This window comes from Pan paniscus, chromosome 1 (assembly GCF_029289425.2).
Source record: "Pan paniscus chromosome 1, NHGRI_mPanPan1-v2.0_pri, whole genome shotgun sequence".
Taxonomy (NCBI): Eukaryota; Metazoa; Chordata; class Mammalia; order Primates; family Hominidae; genus Pan; species Pan paniscus.
In genome coordinates this window covers 217,673,490-217,690,886 of record NC_073249.2, presented here as the reverse complement: position 1 = coordinate 217,690,886, position 17,397 = coordinate 217,673,490, and the positions used below count along the sequence as shown (strand labels likewise).

General features: G+C 43.8%; 1 protein-coding gene across 6 annotated transcripts in view; it reads left to right on the top strand.

The window, feature by feature from the left end:
- PEX14 (peroxisomal biogenesis factor 14) overlaps positions 1 to 17,397 on the top strand; it is a 156,173-nt gene that overhangs the window by 61,611 nt on the left and 77,165 nt on the right. The gene's annotated exons all lie outside the window — the stretch shown is intronic.

Sequence of the window (17,397 nt, the reverse complement as noted above, 5' to 3'; positions counted from 1 at the left end):
TGTGCAGCACGGCCTGCAGGGGGACTGGGGCTGGGGCAGATGGAAGCCACGGTGCAAGGCAGGTGCTGAGCTGCCAGGACTTCCTAGAGCTGCCTACTCATGGGGCAGTGGGGCTGAGGCGAACCCCCCAGTGGGGCATGCAGGTTTCTTTCCTGACAATGGAGCGGCAAGATGACACGATTCGGGTAATTAAGCACGGAGGACTTAGTCCAGTCCATCATGGCAAAGGCAGCATTCAGTAGCAGAGTCGGCCCATTGGATGAGACTGTGGAGGACTTCTGGTTTTTGGTCTGCTCTGTGTCAGTGACCCTGGCTGCAGGATGACTAGCTTAGGTTAGGAGTTCAGCTGCTTCAATAGAGAATGAGGAAGAAAGAAATGAAGGGCGAAGGAAACGAGATGACTAACAAGGTCAGGTTAAAGTCAAGCTTGGGGTCAGTCCGATTTACAGATTGAAGCGGTAAATTAGTGGTTTTATGGTATTTCTGTAAGCAGGGATAAAGTGGACCCTGACAAATTCAATATTGTCTGAAGAGACAATCTATTCTGGTTCTGTTGGACTTTAGGGTATTTTTCTTTTTTTGTTAAATGAAAACTACAAAGAAACCTGACTTTTCAATTTTTTATACATGTAATTTTCTAGAAATCTAGGAAGTCATTTACACATCCTTATATACCATGAGGGGCAAAAGTGAGCTTTCTTCCTCCCAAAGCAAAACTCTTTTTCCTTAAGGAGCTGGAATGCCAGCCTTGAAATTCTGAGTTTTGAGCTTTCAGTCATTTTTGGCTGGAATAGGTGGGTGATATTTCCTAGGTCTGCTCTGTGATGTCCCACTGAAGGGATGCAGCAGGAACCATTGGTCCCTTCATGCGATCATGTCCCGGGGCTGCACTAACAGGGTTTGGGCAGAAGAAGCCCAAACATTTCACCACAGGCGGCTGCTTCGCGGCAGCCCCAAGGCTGGGTCCCTGCGACAGAGTTGGTAAGGAGCACTGCATGGCTGCTCACTGGCTGCATTGTGCCAGCACCCCCCCCGCCCCCCGCCGCCATCATTAGGAGATTATTAAAATTTGGAGTGTGTGGGCTGGCCTCGCCACTCCGCAAGCATCATGCCATAAAAGAGTTTTTCCTTGAAATATGTGTACCTATGGGGAGTAATTAATCATAAAAGCTTAGGGATTTCAGCTCTCTCATCAAAGCATTGAAGCTGGGGAAAGCTGAGCCTAAAAGCTGAGCTGATTACCCGGGGTAACCTGAGACAAAATCTATGGTTGCCGAGAGATCCTTAGCTCCAGTATATTGTGCAATATTATAACTGCCTGATCTTCTCTTCCACCGACAATGACCAGTTAGTCCTCATTTTCTCTCAAACGCAGCTGGGTTAGAATTTCATTTGCAGAAGGTATTTAGAGCAATTTAGAGACAAATGTCTCTGGTGTTTGCTCGGCACTTCCCCACCACAGGCTTTGCTGAGCAGTTTTAGTATCAGGAGCTCCATCTAATCTGTTTAATTTTAATAAATCCCTGACTGGGAGAGGGAGTGAAAAAAAAAAGAGAGAGAGAGAAACTCTGGACCAAATAATACTTCTTTTGAGTTACTTGGCTAATAATTACTGTAGAGAGAAAACTGTTTTGTGCAATTATGATTCGTTGCTCCTTTAGCAAAAAAAATCCAACTGATCAATTCATCCAAGAGTCATTGTGCACCCTATGCCCTGTCCCTGGACTCCCATCAGGAATTTAGCAGAGAACCGAACAGACAAAATCCCTGCCCTCGCAGAGCTTAAATTCTAATGGAGGGAAGGCAGACGATTAACAAATGGGAAAATGAAATAGGTCGGATGTCAGATGCCGAGCGCCATGGATACTGATGAATGAAGCAGGGAGCCGGGGTGAGGAATGCCAGAGTTGGTGTGGGCTAGACTGTGATCTTAAACAACATGAATGTCAGAGTGTCTCTAAGAGGGTGGCACATGAGCAAAGACTGGAAGGTGACTGTTTATTGGTACAGTGGACATAATTCCTTCTTGACCCCTAATTTGGGTTAGAGTTTTTAGAATTTTAGGCATCTGGCACCTTGAGATGCTATCCTGCCCTTCGTCCTCTAAAGAGAACCATGTGAGTTTATCCCGTACTTAAACCTGGAATCTCTGAGGTTAATCACCCATCTCCATTATCCTCTAAAATGCTGCTTCAGTCAGTAATTATCCATTTCCGAGTTGAATCCCAATGGAGTAGGTTCTGGCAGGACCTTTTCTGGGCAGAGAATTCCAAGGTTTGATCGGTGTCTGGGGAAGAAAAGCCCCTTCGCAGATTTAAACTTCACTTTTCAAATTTCGGGCTGTTCCAGGGTCAGGTTTCCGTGCTCAGCACGGCCTGGCACCGTCTCCGATGGGGATGAGGGTGAACATCTACCGGGTCCCTAACAGTAGTTGTGGAAGGAAAGCAAATTGGCTCGCTGGCCGTCTGGACCAGGAGGGGCCTGGGTTCTGGCACCCGTGCTCTTGGACTCCCTGCAGAAGCCTTGCAGTGCTGGGCTTGGAGCTTGGGCTCTGGGAGGGCTCTCAGCTCCTGGAGTCTTGGCTTTTCCTAGCAATGTCACTTCAGGGAATTGCAGTGGAGCACTGACTTGAATTATAATCTTGACTTTCTTTTTTTTAATAAACATCTCTTTCCTGAAAAGGCAAATCCAATTTTGTTTTTCTTTTAATATTATTTAATATTTAATATAGAAATTGAGGTCCCTGTAGTGCATGTCAGTTCAGTGGAAAATGAGGCGCATCAGCTGAGTTTGTTTCATTGTGAAACCGCAGCTGGGAGCAGGGGCTGCATCCTGTCCGTGTTACCGACGGGTTAAGTGTTGTGCTCTGTGACTTCTGGTGGGGGTGCTGGGTGAGGGCGAGTGGGGAATGAGTGGTATAGGGATGGAAGAGCATTGGTTTGCAAAGGTCTTTCCTGTTTGTTTGTTTGTTTTGTTTTTTGTTTTGAGATCTCTTTCGGATGCTTTAAAGTCTGAACATGGAGCCATTAATGAGAAACGTGAAGTTATTAGAATCATTTATCATTTTCTTTGAAGTTTGTACTGCCATTTTGTGTAATTTACAACATTTCTTCCTTTTATCGGGAATATTTTGGATGAAAGAAAAAAGCAGCTGCTCACCTTCAGAGTATTAGAATAAATGTTTTTGTTTTCCTTCCAACCACTTGATTCTGCAGATGACACATCAACTGCGGAGTCAGCCACACATCAAGATAATTGGACTGTGTGTGGGGTTTAAGCCCTCATAGAACCAGTCTATATATAGAAGCAGTTCTTGCCAGGCAGGCATCATATCTGGGGCTTTAAGCAGGCTGCAATCCAGGAGGTTAGAGTAACGTAGAAACAGCAATAGAATCAGTCCAGAAAGTTAGAGGCTTGGAAATTGTCGTCAGTAGGCTTGTGTTGATTTGACACCCTATCCAGCCACAAAATGTAGGAGGCAATCTGCTTCCAAAGATGTTTGGCAGGCTGAGGATGAGGTGGGTAATAGTGATGCTTGTTTGTGAGGGGGGTGAGGTGGGGGAGGGGGATAGAGTTGTCTGTTAACTTACTCTAACATATCTGTTGCAAAGCAAGCTTCTAGGAAAGACAAACATCATCTATTTTTCTGTATAACCCTGCATAGTGGGGCCTGGGTGCTGTTGGCTCACACTTACTGTGTCCTTCTCAAGTGTCTAAGTAAAGGGCTTTTTCCTGCCTCATCCAAGAAATGGTCCTGGTTGGGGTAGGCAAATGAAACAAATAAAACACACCACCATACTTTCTCATTCCAAAAGGTGAAACTAGATCTTATCCTTCTACTGTTCCTGGAAGCAGAAACCCCGGTAGCAAAACCGCCTCCTTGCTGGAAATGAACTTGAAGAAACCTGGCGGTCCCAACCTTGGTAGTGGGCTAGAGGTGAAGGGCTTCTCTGTAGAATATTTCAAGGGGGAGTAAATTCTTACACAGATTTCAATTTAACTCTCTTTTATTACTTTTCTTTTTTTTATCATTTACGTCTATTTCATGAGGTAGTTTGCATGTCCTTGAATGGAATCTCGTTACCATGAAAGCTTTTTTAGCATTGATTTCATAACAGTCTTAATTTAATAGCGCCGTCATTACTGAGAAGCTCTGGGAGTGGGGCCCTGGCTTTCCAGGTCACTGACCTTTTAATTACAAACCTTGTTCTGATGGCCAGGTTATCGACTGGACAGCTCCCAGCTTGTGCCCCCAGGATGAAAACGAAAATAACTGTGTTTCCTCCCCCATCTCCAGGAAAAAAAAAATTGTAACCTCTTGTGTTTCTAAAATTAATTTTCTCCTTCAGCTTTACTTTATAATTAATTCTTTAATGTGTCTTAGTGAAGCCAGAAGTCTTTTCACAAAGCTTTTCTTCCTAGAGCTTGGGTCCAGCAGATAGCTTGGGGGGAGGGCACGGAAATCTTGCCAGCTCCCACCCCTTGCTTGCGTGTGGCCCATTTCCTCATCCTCAGAAACTCCTGCGGCTGAGCTGGAAGGAATAGAATTGGCTCTGTGAGGGGCTGTCTGGCCCTTCTGATTTTTTGTTAACGAGACATGGATTGTGGCATCAAGATTTAGATTCATTCCTCTATTTGTTGGAGTCATTGAAGCCAGTATATCCTGGACATTTTTTAAAGAGGTCCCCATTCTGAGAAAAGACAGGAGTTGAATGTCTTATTGATTCTTACCTTTCTGTTCATTATAGACGACCAGAGGAAACAAATGCCTGACACAGATTTGACTCAGTCATAAGTGTGAACCAAATAGGCCGATCTGGGTTCTCTCACTGACTGAAGAGGAAGAGAAATAAGAGAGGACAGTGGGCAAAATGTAGGGTGACAACCAAGGGTTCTGGTTTGCCCAGAATTGCCCTGGGTTCAACCCTGAAGTTCCCATGTTGTGGACAGCCCCGTGGTCCTAGACAAACAGGTCACCCTAGCGGTAAAAGCCTTTCTCAGGAGTGGGAACTACCAGGGGAGACAAAACGGGTTTGGTTTTGGAACCTGGAGGAAGAAGGCAAAATGAGAAGAGTCCACTGGCAGTGAGTCCCGGAGAGGCCCGCCTGCAGCAGCATGGCATCTTCCGCACCCACTTCCTGCTCTTTCTCCCGTAGCCCTGCCCTAGTGTGGGTCCAGTGCAGAGCCTCTGGGGGCGGGGCCGTGCCCTGCAGGTGAGCGAGGAGCTGCTCGTGCGGAGCAGGCAGGGCTGTGTGGCAGCCGCGCTTGTTCCTGAGGATGATTGAGCATCTCCATCCATCTGTTGTGAACGGACCGTCTTCCTTCCCTGCCAGTCTTGCACCTGCATATTCGTCACCTGCTGTTCTGGCCCAGCCTATTCATCACACCGACTGGTCCCCCGCATCAATTTTCCCGCTCCCCTTGTTATCCAAACTTGTCTTGAACTCCACAGATTTTTCTCGGCATCCAGGACGAGACCTACGGCAGCTAGGCCAGCCGAATGTTGTAGAAACAGAGATGCCCTGGCTTCCCCATTCAGAGCGTGAGCTGATAGCACTTGCTGCCCCAAGAAGGCTGAGCTGAGGGGTTTCCTCCACTTCACCCTGCGATGGGGAAATAGTGCAGAGGAGTTTGCGGGGAGGGAGCACTTTCAGATTTACCCAGTTACTTTTATGTTTTCCCTGCAACTGAAGACTGATTCTTTTCTTAAACTTGCGTGCCTGTAACAATACTGCAATGAAAAGGAAAGTGACAAAATGACATTGGCATGTATTAGTAAAAAAAAAATTTTTTTTTTTACTTTTTGAAAAGGTAAGGCATATACATGGTCTTAAAAATTCAAACAGTAGAGAAGGATATACAGTAAAAAATAAGTCTTCTCTTCTCATTCTCTCATTCCTGTTCCCCACCCGTTCTCTTTTGCAGAGGATGCTACAGTTTCTTATGTATCATTCCAGAGATAATCTATCCACATGAAAGCATGTTAATATGTATTACTCCCCCACAGAAACACGAATGCTTTCTAAATACAGTGGTAGCATATTCTACACTTTACTCGTATACTTGGTGTTATATCTCGGCAGTCATTCCACATCGATACATACTGACTTGCTTCATTCTTTTCAGTGGCTGCATAATATTCCATTATATGCATGTGTTATCCTTTTAAAAACTAGTCCCGGCTGGGCGCGGTGGCTCACGCCTATAATCCCAGCACTTTGGGAGGCAGAGGCGGGAGGATCACGAGGTCAGAAAATTGAGACCATCCTAGCTAACACGGTGAAACCCCGTCTCTACTAAAAATACAAAAAATTAGCTCGGCGTGGTGGTATGCGCCTGTAGTCCCAGCTACTCGCGAGGCTGAGGCAGGAGAATCGCTTTAACCCGGGAGACAAAGGTTGCAGTGAGCCGAGATCGTGTCACCGCACTCCAGCCTGGGTGACAGAGCAAGACTCCATCTCAAAAATAGAAACAAAAACAAACAAAAAATTAGCCCCAAATTTGTGAGCTAATTTAGGTTGATTCCTATCTTCTGCTGTCTCAAGCAATGGCCCAATGAATATTCTTGTCGTATACATTGTTGAACGCGTGTTGGTTTGGCACCATGCTGAAGTCAGAGCATTTTTGCATATGGTAAGCAGGATAGGGAATATTTTTCTTGCTTAAATTTCATGGGATTATGTTTCATAGTAAAGAAGATAAAGCTTTTTTAAGGTAAACATGGACTATAGGTAGAAGGAAGTTAATAAGAGGAAAAAGAGTAACAAATTGCTGTTAACATTTAGCACAGATTTGGATTTTGAAGGGATGGACATTCTGGTTATGTGAAAAATTCTTGATTTCTTTTTTTGTTTTGAGACAGAGTCTCGCTCTGTCGCCCAGGGTGGAGTGCAATGGCACAATCTCGACTCACTGCAGCTTCTGCTTCCCAAGTTCAAGCGATTCATCTGCCTCAGCCTCCCGAGTAACAGGGATTACAGGGGCCTGCCACCGCACCCAGCTAATTTTTGTAGTTTTTGGTAGAGACGGGGTCTTACCATCTTGGCCAGGCTGGTCTTGAACTCCTGATCTCATGATTCACCTGTCTCGGCCTCTCAAAGTGCTGGTATTACAGGCATGAGCCACCGCTCCTGGCCTGCTCAGTTTTGACCTAGCCATTGAGGGAGGCAGTGGGCACAGAGAGAAAAGAGCAGGAAGGCCTTCGTTAGTGAGGGGAGGCTCAGGCAGAGACGCATGTGCCAGTCACTGGATTGGCGTGTGAGGAAAAAGAAGGGAAGAGAATTGAGGCTGGTGAGATAGGAAGTGAGGGAGGAGCTGGGCTTAGGACCCAATATTATATAACAGTATTGCCTAGGCTGGAATGTAATGGCATGATCATAGCTCACTGAAGCCTTGAACTTCTGGGCTCAAGCGATCCTTCTGCCTTAGCCTCCCGAGTAGCTGGGACTACAGGCACGTGCCACCACACCTGGTGAATTTTTTTGTAGAGACAGGGTCTCACTGTGTTTCCCAGGCTGGTCTCAAACTCTCGGCCTCAAGTCATCCTTCTGCCTTGCCTTCCCAAAGCATTGGAATTACAGACATGAACCACGGCACCTGGCCCATGGAGCACAGAGAAACTCTGAGGAAGTTTACTCTCGGCTCTGTATTGAAACTGACTTGGCCTGGCAATAATAAGACCAGCCACAAAGATGGTCCTGCTGAGTCCGTCTTCAGGTGTGGGGGATCTGGGCCGGGTTGGTAGCAGTAGAGATGGAAATAGAAATGACAGCATATTTATGTAGACAGTTCTACAGTTTACAAAACACTATCACATAGTTGATTTTTTCACTATGACCCTAGTATGTAGTGGGCAGGTTAATGAATATTAGTTGATTTTTTCGCTATGACCCTAGTATGTAGTGGGCAGGTTAATGAATATTTGTTAAATGAATGAAAACATTATTTAATGAATCTCAGAGTGGTTCTTTTCTCCCATTTTACATAGATGAAGAAATTGAGGTTTAGAAAGGCTAAGTTGAGCTAATACATGGCAGAAGTAGAACTAGAATCTATGTCTTCTGACCAAGATTCTTTGAACTATACCACGTACTTTCTGGAGAGGAAGGACAGAACCACAGACATGGCAGAAGAAAGAGTAAGCCATGCTCAGGAGGGTGTGTGTGGCAAAGGGATGGACTGAAGATGACTCTCAGGGTTGCTTTTTTTGTGTTAAGCAGCTTTATTGAGGTATAACTGACATACAGTAAACTACACATATTTAATGTGTGGTTTTAAAAAGTTATGACATATGTATAATTGGGAAACTATCATCACAATTAAGATAATGGACATGCCCAGCATCCCCAAAAGTTTCCTCCTACCCCTTGGTAATCCCTTCCTCCTGTGGTCCCCCCAACCCCCATATCCTGGTTTGCAAGTATGCATTGATCTGCTATCACTATAGATTAGCCTTTTTTTTTTTTCCTTTTTCTTTTTCTGAGACAGGATCTTACTCTGTCACCTAGGCTGGAGTGCAGTGGCATGATTACGGTTCACTGCAGCCTCGACCTCCCCGGGATCAAGTGATCCTCCCATCGCAGCCTCCCGGGTAGCTGGGCCACAGGCACACGCCACCAAACCCGGCTAATTTTTTTGTATTTTGGGGAGACAGGGTTTCACCATGTTGCCCAGGCTGGTCTCGATCTCCTGGGCTCAAGTGATCTGCCCACCTTGGCCTCCCAAAGTGCTGGGATTACAGGTGCAGACTACTGTGCCTGGCCCTAGTTTGCATTTTCTAGAAATTTATATAAATGGAATTATACAGTGTGTACTTTTTTTTGTTCTGGCTTTTCCACTCAGCATAATTACTTTGAAGTTTGGCCATGTTGTTGTATATACTAGTGGTTCATTCCTTTTTATTGCTGAATAGTATTCCATTATATGGCTATACTACCTGTTGATGGACATTTGGGTTGTTTTCAGATTTTGGATATTAAAAATAAAGCTGCTGTCAATATTTATAAGTTTTTGTAGGGACATATAATTTCTTTTGGGTACATACTTTAGGATGGAATGGCTGGATCATATAATAGGTGTGTGTTTAACATTTTAAGAAACTTCTCAACTGTTTTTGAAAGTTGTTATACCATTTTACATTCTCACCAGTCATGTATGAGTGTACCAGCATTTTAAGCCTGGAGAATAGGAAGATGAAGGTGACAAATTTTCTAGTAATGAAGCCACTTGACTTTGGAAATATTCTTAAGAGTGACTAAATAATAGGTCATGTTTGGACTACTTCAGCTTTAGAGGCAACAGTGCATAAACTATCTGGGTTCAAATCCCAGCTTCACCACTCTTTTTTTTTTTTTTTTTTTTTTTTTTGAGACGGAGTCTTGCTCTGTCTCCCAGGTTGGAGTGCAGTGGCGCAATCTCGGCTCACTGCAAGCTCCGCCTCCCGGGTTCACGCCATTCTCCTGCCTCAGCCTCCCGCTTCACCACTCTTTAGCTGTGTGGTCCTGCATAAAATACTTAACTTCGTGGTACATTGGTTTCTTTATCTGTAAAATGGGATTAATGATAATATTTACTGCAAAAGATTCTTGTAAGAATTAAATGAAAATTGGCTGGGTGTGGTGGCTCAAGCCTGTAATCCCAACACTTTGGGAGACTGAGACAGAAGGATTGCTTTAGATGGAAGGGTTGAGACCAGCCTAGACAACACAGTGAGATCCTGTCTCTACAAAAAAAATTAAAAATTAGCTGGGCGTGGTGGTGCATGCCTGTGGTTCCAGCTACTTGAGAGGCTAAGGCAGGAGGATTGCTTGAGCCTTGGAGTTTGAGCTTACAGGGAGCTATGATTGTGCCACTGCACTGTAGCCTGGGTGACAGAGCAAGACACCGTCTCAAAAAAAAAGATGGGGGGGGTAGAATTAAATGAAAATGATATGAAAAGTGCTTAGCAGAGTGCCTGGCACCAAAATAAGGGCTTAAGTGATGACAACAATCATCAATAGTATATGTTCTCTTAGAAGATATATTCTTAATGGGCTATAGTCAGTTTGCTGTAATTGTATTTTAAGAATTCGTGCATCAGGAACCTCTAGGAATTTTGAGCAGAGAGGGATTTAATACAGGCAGTTAGGCCGGGTGCAGTGGCTCAAGCCTGTAATCCCAGCACTTTGGGAGGCCCAGGCAGGTGGATGACTTGAGGTCAGGAGTTTGAGACCAGCCTGACCAACATGGCGAAACCCTGTCTCTACTAAAAATACAAAATTAGCCGGGTGTGGTGACACTTACCTGTAAACCAAGCTACTTTGGAGGCTGAGGCAGGAGAATTGCCTGAACCTGGAGGCAGAGGTTGCAGTGAGCTGAGATTGCGCCATTGCACTCCAGCCTGGGTGACAGAGCGAGACTCTGTTTCCAAAAAAAAAAAAAAAAAAAAAAAGCTGGGTGCGGTGGCTCACACCTATAATCCCAGCACTTTGGGAGGCCAAGGTGGGCAGATCACAAGGTCAGGAGATTGAGACCATCCTGGCCAACACCGTGAAAACCTGTCTCTACTAAAAAAAAAACAAAAAACAAAAAAACAAAACCCAGCCGTGCGTGGTGGTGGGCACCTATAGTCCCCGCTGCTCAGGAGGCTGAGGCAGGAGAATGGCGTGAACCCGGGAGGCGGAAGTTGCAGTGAGCCGAGATTGCGCCACTGCACTCCAGCCTGGGTGACAGAGTGAGACTCCATCTCAAAAAAAACAAAAAACGAACAACTACAACAACAACAAAAAAACCAGATGGTTAGGCGCTTACTCACTTATTGAAAAGGCTAGGAGAGTAGACCCAAGGTTAGGCCTTCAGGAATGACTGCCAGATAATTTGCCAGGGTAGGTGCTACCTCTGTCCTGATCAAGCAGTGGGGAATCAAGAGGCTGTCACTGGAGCTGTGGAGCTCAAGTGCATGTCCTTGCAGCTGTGATCCAGGGACCAAGAAGTTGCTGCTGCCCCCACTGCAAGTGTTGTGTGACACCTGGAAAAGCAACGACAGGACATTGGAATGTGGGCTTGGCTTCTACTTCTGTGAAGATTGGCTCTTGACCCCCATGAAGCTGGAGACTGGACATTACAATAGGAAACCTCAGTGTTTCCAATATCCTGCCTGCCCATCTGCTGATATTTGCAGCAACCAAAAGCAGCAAGAACAGCAGTCCTCTGCCTCATTTCCACTTTCCAAATTGTCCATGAGTGCACCTAATTGGTGGTACCTAATTCCCATCCAGAACTCTAGCTGCCATGGAGGGAAGCATTTTGTGCAATATAGCACAAATTATGGGTGCGTTAGTCCCCGCCTTAACCACGGAGGAGACGTCCCAAGACCTCCAGTGGATGCCTGAAACCTCGGCTAGTACCGAACTCTGTATGTACTATGTTTTTCTTATGCTTGCATACCTATGGTAAAGTTTAATTTATAAGTTAGGTACACTAAGAGATTAACAGTGTTAACTATAATAAAATTGAACAGTTAAAACAATATACTGTCATAAAAGTAATGTGAATGGGCTCACCCCCTCTCCCAAATTATCTTATTTTCAGGTAACTGAGACTGCAAAAAGCAAAACCACAGATAAAGGGAGACTTCTGTGTATATGTGACAGAAGGATACTTTTATGCTTTTTTAGTCTATTATTTTTTTAGAAGACTTGGGCCTTTGTTAACAACTGTAATGATATACTTCCAGTTTGTCCAAGAGATAAATATTGATGTATTCTGTATCATCACTGGCTTTCGAGATGATTTTAAGAAAACTTGTTGGCCGGTGCAGTGGCTCACGTCTGTAATCCCAGCACTTTGGGAGGTTGAGGCAGGCAGATCACCTGAGGTCAGGAGTTCGTGACCAGTCTGGTCAACGTGGTGAAACCCTGTCTCTACTAAAAATACAAAAAAATTAGCCAGGCATGGTGGCGCATGCCTGTCATCCCAGCTACTTGGGAGGCTGAGGCAGGAGAATCGCTTGAACCCTGGAGGCGGAGGTTGCAGTGAGCTGAGATCGCGCCACCGCACTCCATCCTGGGTGACAGAGTGAGACTCTGTCTCAAAACAAACAAACAAACAAACAAACAAACAAACAAACCAAAACAAAAAGAAAACTTTCTTTCTTATCTGGCCTCACTTAGGGATGGAAGTTGTTTTAATGAGATTTATCTGCTAAGGGTAGACAAGAGAGTTTCCACCGAAGGGACTACATGATATGCGGGCTTATTGGAACTGTTGGAAAATGTTAGAAGCAGGGATTTTTGAAACTTAACATAAGGTATAACATAAGGCAATCTCTACTGAAAAACATTTTATGTTGATTGGACTGTAATTAGAAAGATTTAAAAATAACTTTGGATAGTATTCATTAATTTACCAATCCATTGTTATATTCAACACGTTTGAGCTGATGTCTTTTAAAAATCTAAGTTTATCTGTTGGGGGGTGGTGTATGAATTAGTGTATCTGTAACTGTATGAATATGGAGTATTCTTATCTTTGTATGTGATGGTGTGCTTCTATTTTAAATTTATTTTTAACTATAGATAGGCTTGCTAGGTTGGTCATTCCACAGCTTGATCTTCTTTCCGTTTTTGAAGTAAAGGTAACTCACTAATGCTCCTCAGTAAACAGAGTGATGGGGCAAGCTGACTTATATTTCAATTGTTCTGAGAATTGAACAACTCTACTAATGTTTCCCTTCCAACTTCAAACATACCTGTTCAGTTTCTTCAACATCCTGATAGGAGCTGATCTCCTCAGAACTCTCCCCTCTCATCAGACAGAGGACTTGGGCATGCTCTAATCTCTTACTGTTAATTATTCTTTTTAGTTTTAAAGCCCTTTAAAGTAATCTTTCTGTAATTAGATTGTTGAGTAGATTGTCTTTAGTAATATGGTGGTCTTAAATTTTGTGTGGATTTTCAGATTGTTAAATGGTTGCAGAGGCTTTCATTCATGAAGTTGAAGTTTACTATATCATGGTATTTCAGGAAAAAAAAAATCATGACCCTCTGTGATAAATTAAATATCACAACCACGTAAATGTCATCTTTTCAGTGAAACTGAAAGTGCATAGGAATGGGACTCTTTTTCAGTCTGTTTTTGGCTTTAAGCTGTAAGAAAAATATTTTAACACTGACAGTAGTAAACCTATGAAGCTAAAGAACAAAGCCATACTCTCCCCAGCTTTATAAGTCACACGTGGAATTGTGAATTAAATTATTCTAATTGCAAAATTTGGGGTCTTGGCCGAAAGAACACAGGTTGAATTTGAAGAAGAGGCAGCTAGAAAAATCGGTGTAACTTTCACGTGAAGATAATTTGCACAGAATGTAATTGAAAGAGAATAAATATGGAGCTCCATGATGTCCTCTTTGAGTCTATTTCTCATATTTACTTACATTTTTTTTTTTCCCAATCAAAGGCTCTCCTTTAGGCAGTCCTGAAAAGAGGAGACACAGTGCTGAAATAGAAATAAAGGTTAAGTATCTCCGATCCAAAATGCTTGGGACCAGAAATGTTTCAGTTTGGATTTTTTCAGATTTTGGAATATTTGCAGAATATTGTGTTGGTTGAACATCCCTATTCCAAAATCCTCCAATGAGCATTTCCTTTGAATGTCATGTTGGCACTCAAAACGTTTCAGATTTTGGATTATTTTGGATTTCAGATTTTTGGATCAGGGATGCTCAACCTGTAACAGGCAGAAATAATAGAAAATAACAGAAATAACATAAAATAGCACTGTTCTTTGGAAGATCTTAGTACCTTATTTGGAAAGATTTTTACTATTCATTCATCCACCACCCATCCATCCATCCATCCATCCATCTTTCCATCCAACAAGTATTTATTGAGTGCATATATCTTACAAGGCATGGTGCTGGCCCTGGGAGTGAGGATGTAATGTTACCATTTACATAAAACAAACAGAGGCCTGGGGTGGAAGCAGACTCCACAGAAATATGAACAAACAAGCAAAATACAGATAAGCAAGGTGCTGTGAGAGAGAATAATGGAGAGGGTGGGGTAGGTTTGCATTGGGAAGGTTGCTGAGACCAGAAGAATGATAAGTGGTTCTGTGAAGAATGAGAATGCCCGGGCAGAAAGGACAGCAAGCTCTCAAAGACTCCAAGGCAGGAAAGGAGCTTGATTTGATCTAGGAACTCCTGCAGTAGTGAGTGAAAATGAGAGTGACATTTTATAGCTTCCATCTGGAGACACCATGGAAAATAAAAGTTCTATTCTCCCAGTCTAGAATTGTCCATGTCAGCTGTGACCAAGTTCAGCTCTGTTCACCAAGCATTCCTCATCTGCTGTTTGCCAAGTGCTATGCTAAGTGCACTGGGGACATAAATGGTCCACACCCTTAGAGAACTTGGTGATGAGGCTGTAGAAGCTACTAGTAATACAGATGTTTTAATTTACAGGCAAGCCTGAGATGATACGGTACAGACTGTATAATAGCCACTGGCATGTGTATTTTGCTTTACAGCTTAAAAGCATTCACACATACATTTGCCCATTTAATTTTCATGGTAACCTAAGTCATTTCCTCAAAAAGTGTAAACATGGGCTTATGAGACATATGGAAGCCCACCCAATTTGAGGAGCAGGGTCTCTGTCATCACTGAGTTGAATTTCAGTGTGTAGTCTGTGCCTGTGCTCTCCCCTTGAAGAATCACATTATAGAAAATGAAATCTAGAATGACTACAGAGGTTACTTAGTTCATCTATACCTTTTCATATACATTTCAGTAATTATTTTGCTACATAGGAAGTGAATTTAATTTGGAGTTTTTCCTGCTGCCTTCCATGAGGGCTTTCATCCTGAGCCCCATTCTTGTGTGTGAGAAGAGGAAGTCTTGGGCTTGAGTGTGGCTCTAAAGTAAATGCCGTTGACTTTGTTGTTCTGTATGGACGCTTTTATCAAGACAATAAAGGGTAAATAGGGTGACCTCTGCTCCTGTGGAGAGGTCGAATGGTTACATTACACAATCTTCTAGAGCATCTTGCAGCAAATACATGGGTTATATTAAAAATTGCAATCATATCATTTTTTATAGTAAATTGCTGACCTTCTGCAGCGGAATCAGCTTTATTGAATTTCGCCAAAAATGCGTTTATAATTCTGCCATACACACATGATATTCATGTCCTTGCTGTCCATGTGGAAATGTCCCTTTTTATGATGTTAAACAAATTAAATCGACTTTCTCCTGAGCTGCCGTGCCTCACCTTTAAGATCCATTCTCAGGAGTCGAACCTCCATGAAGCCGAGCTCATCTCCATTAGCGCGGATGTCATTACACAGCACACTGGAGGCTGGTGCATTAGGCAGCTTTATCCCAGCAGCACAGATTCGGCTTGGAGATTCTTTAGAGGTGACTCCAGGGCAGCAAATGTATTTCACGCATACTGCCTGAACACTAACAAGGCCTTACCATAATTACTCTGTTTGTTTTGGGGAAATGGTAGGTATTTGTTTAAAAGGATTTCGTGGTGAACCAAGAATATACATGTGTAGTTAGTTCTCGCTATTCACTTGTGAATGATGCATTGTAGAAGTTTTATCTTATACCAATTTTTCTTTAATTTTCTGCAGCTCTACTTCCCTTCCAACCAGTTTGGTATCAGGGATGCAAACTAATTTTAATGTTAGCCTAACAAAAATACAATCAGAAAGTTATGGCCAGGAACGGTGGCTCATGCCTGTTTACAGTCCCAGCACTTAGGGAGGCTGAGGCAGGTGTGGAGTTCGAGACCAGCTTGGCCAACATGGTGAAACCCCGCCTCTACTAAAAATACAAAAATTAGCCGGGTGTGGTGGCAGGCACCTGTAGTCCCAGCTGCTCAGGAGGCTGAGGCAGGAGAATCTCTTGAACCCGGGAGGTGGAGGTTGCAGTGAGCTGAGATCGTGCTGCTGCACTCCAGCCTGGGCGACAGAACGAGACTCTGTCTCAAAAAAAAATAAGTTATACTGCATACTGCATACTTAGATGAAACATAAACATTTAAAAACTATCTCCGGACTGGGTGTGGTGGCTCATGCCAGTAATACCAGCACTTTGGGAGGCTGAGACGGGCAAATCACGAGGTCAGGAGTTCAAGACCAGCCTGGCCAATGTGGTGAAACTCCGTCTCTACTAAAAATACAAAAATTAGCTGGGCGTGGTGGCGGACGCCTGTAATCCCAGTTACTCAGGAGGCTGAGGCAGGAGAATCGTTTGAACCTGGGAGGCGGAGTTTACAGTGATCTGAGATCACGCCATTGTACTCCAGCCTGGGCAACAGGGCAAGACTCCGTCTCAAAAAAAAAATCTGCTTTTTAGATTCATTTACTCTAAGTTTGTTCATGCCTGTTATCTATATATTTATATCTATGTTTGTATCAATTGTTGGTTCCCAGTTTAGCACATAGAGGCAGTATGATTCACTGGAAAAATCATCTATCCATTTACTAATTATTAAATATCCATTTCCTTCATGTGCCAACATTTGTGCTAAACATTAAAAATACAAAAATAAGATTTAATATTTGTAGTTTAGTGGGGTTCCATGATATATAAACAGATGTGGTGTGGGTGATAAAATATTATAGGTGCTATAATAGGTATCTGAGTGGAGGCCTGGGGGGGAGAGCGATCAGTTTTGTGGTAGGGGAGGAGAACTAGTGGCAAAGAGGTTAAAAAGGTGCCTCCATTCATGGAGGAGGTCCCCTTTATCCGAGCCCTGCAAGAGGATTAGTTGTTTTTAAGGTCTGAAGCGGAGTGGTGACTTTTGTCCATGCAGAGGATGTGATGGGGCATAGCCACTAAGGCAAGAGATCGAGGAGACAGCTTGGAAAGGTGGGCAAAGGTGGGATCAGGGAAGACCTGGCATGTGTTACCTCAAGAGTGTGGATTTTGTTATGTGGACAGTGGGGAAACCACGGAAAAGTTGTATGTGGAATAATAAGTTTCATGCTAGCGTTTTAGAAAGCTCTCTCAAAGGTAGGGCGGGCATTTAGGAGAGGGGAATGATGGATGAACCAGGGCAGTTATTACGGGGATGGAGAGGATGGATTAGAGAGTGAGGAAGCAGAATCTCCTGGGAATTGGTGGCTGAATGGATGCAAGAGTGAAGAAGAGGGAAGAGTCTGGGCTCACTGTCCAAATTTTTGGCTTAGGGAGCTGGTGTGGAGGATAGCAGCTGAAAGAGTAGACCAGGAGTGAGAGACGCTGTGAGGAGAGAAGGCCCAGAGGGAGGTGTGGGGGACCCTGTCACGTGGTTAGTGGTTGGCCAGAGGCGGATGCCCCACAGTCAGGCAGTGGCGCTGGCTTCTGCCTTTCAAAGTCGCTTCTACAGGGTGACCGTTAAGCTTGTTCTTTGACGCCGACATTGTTA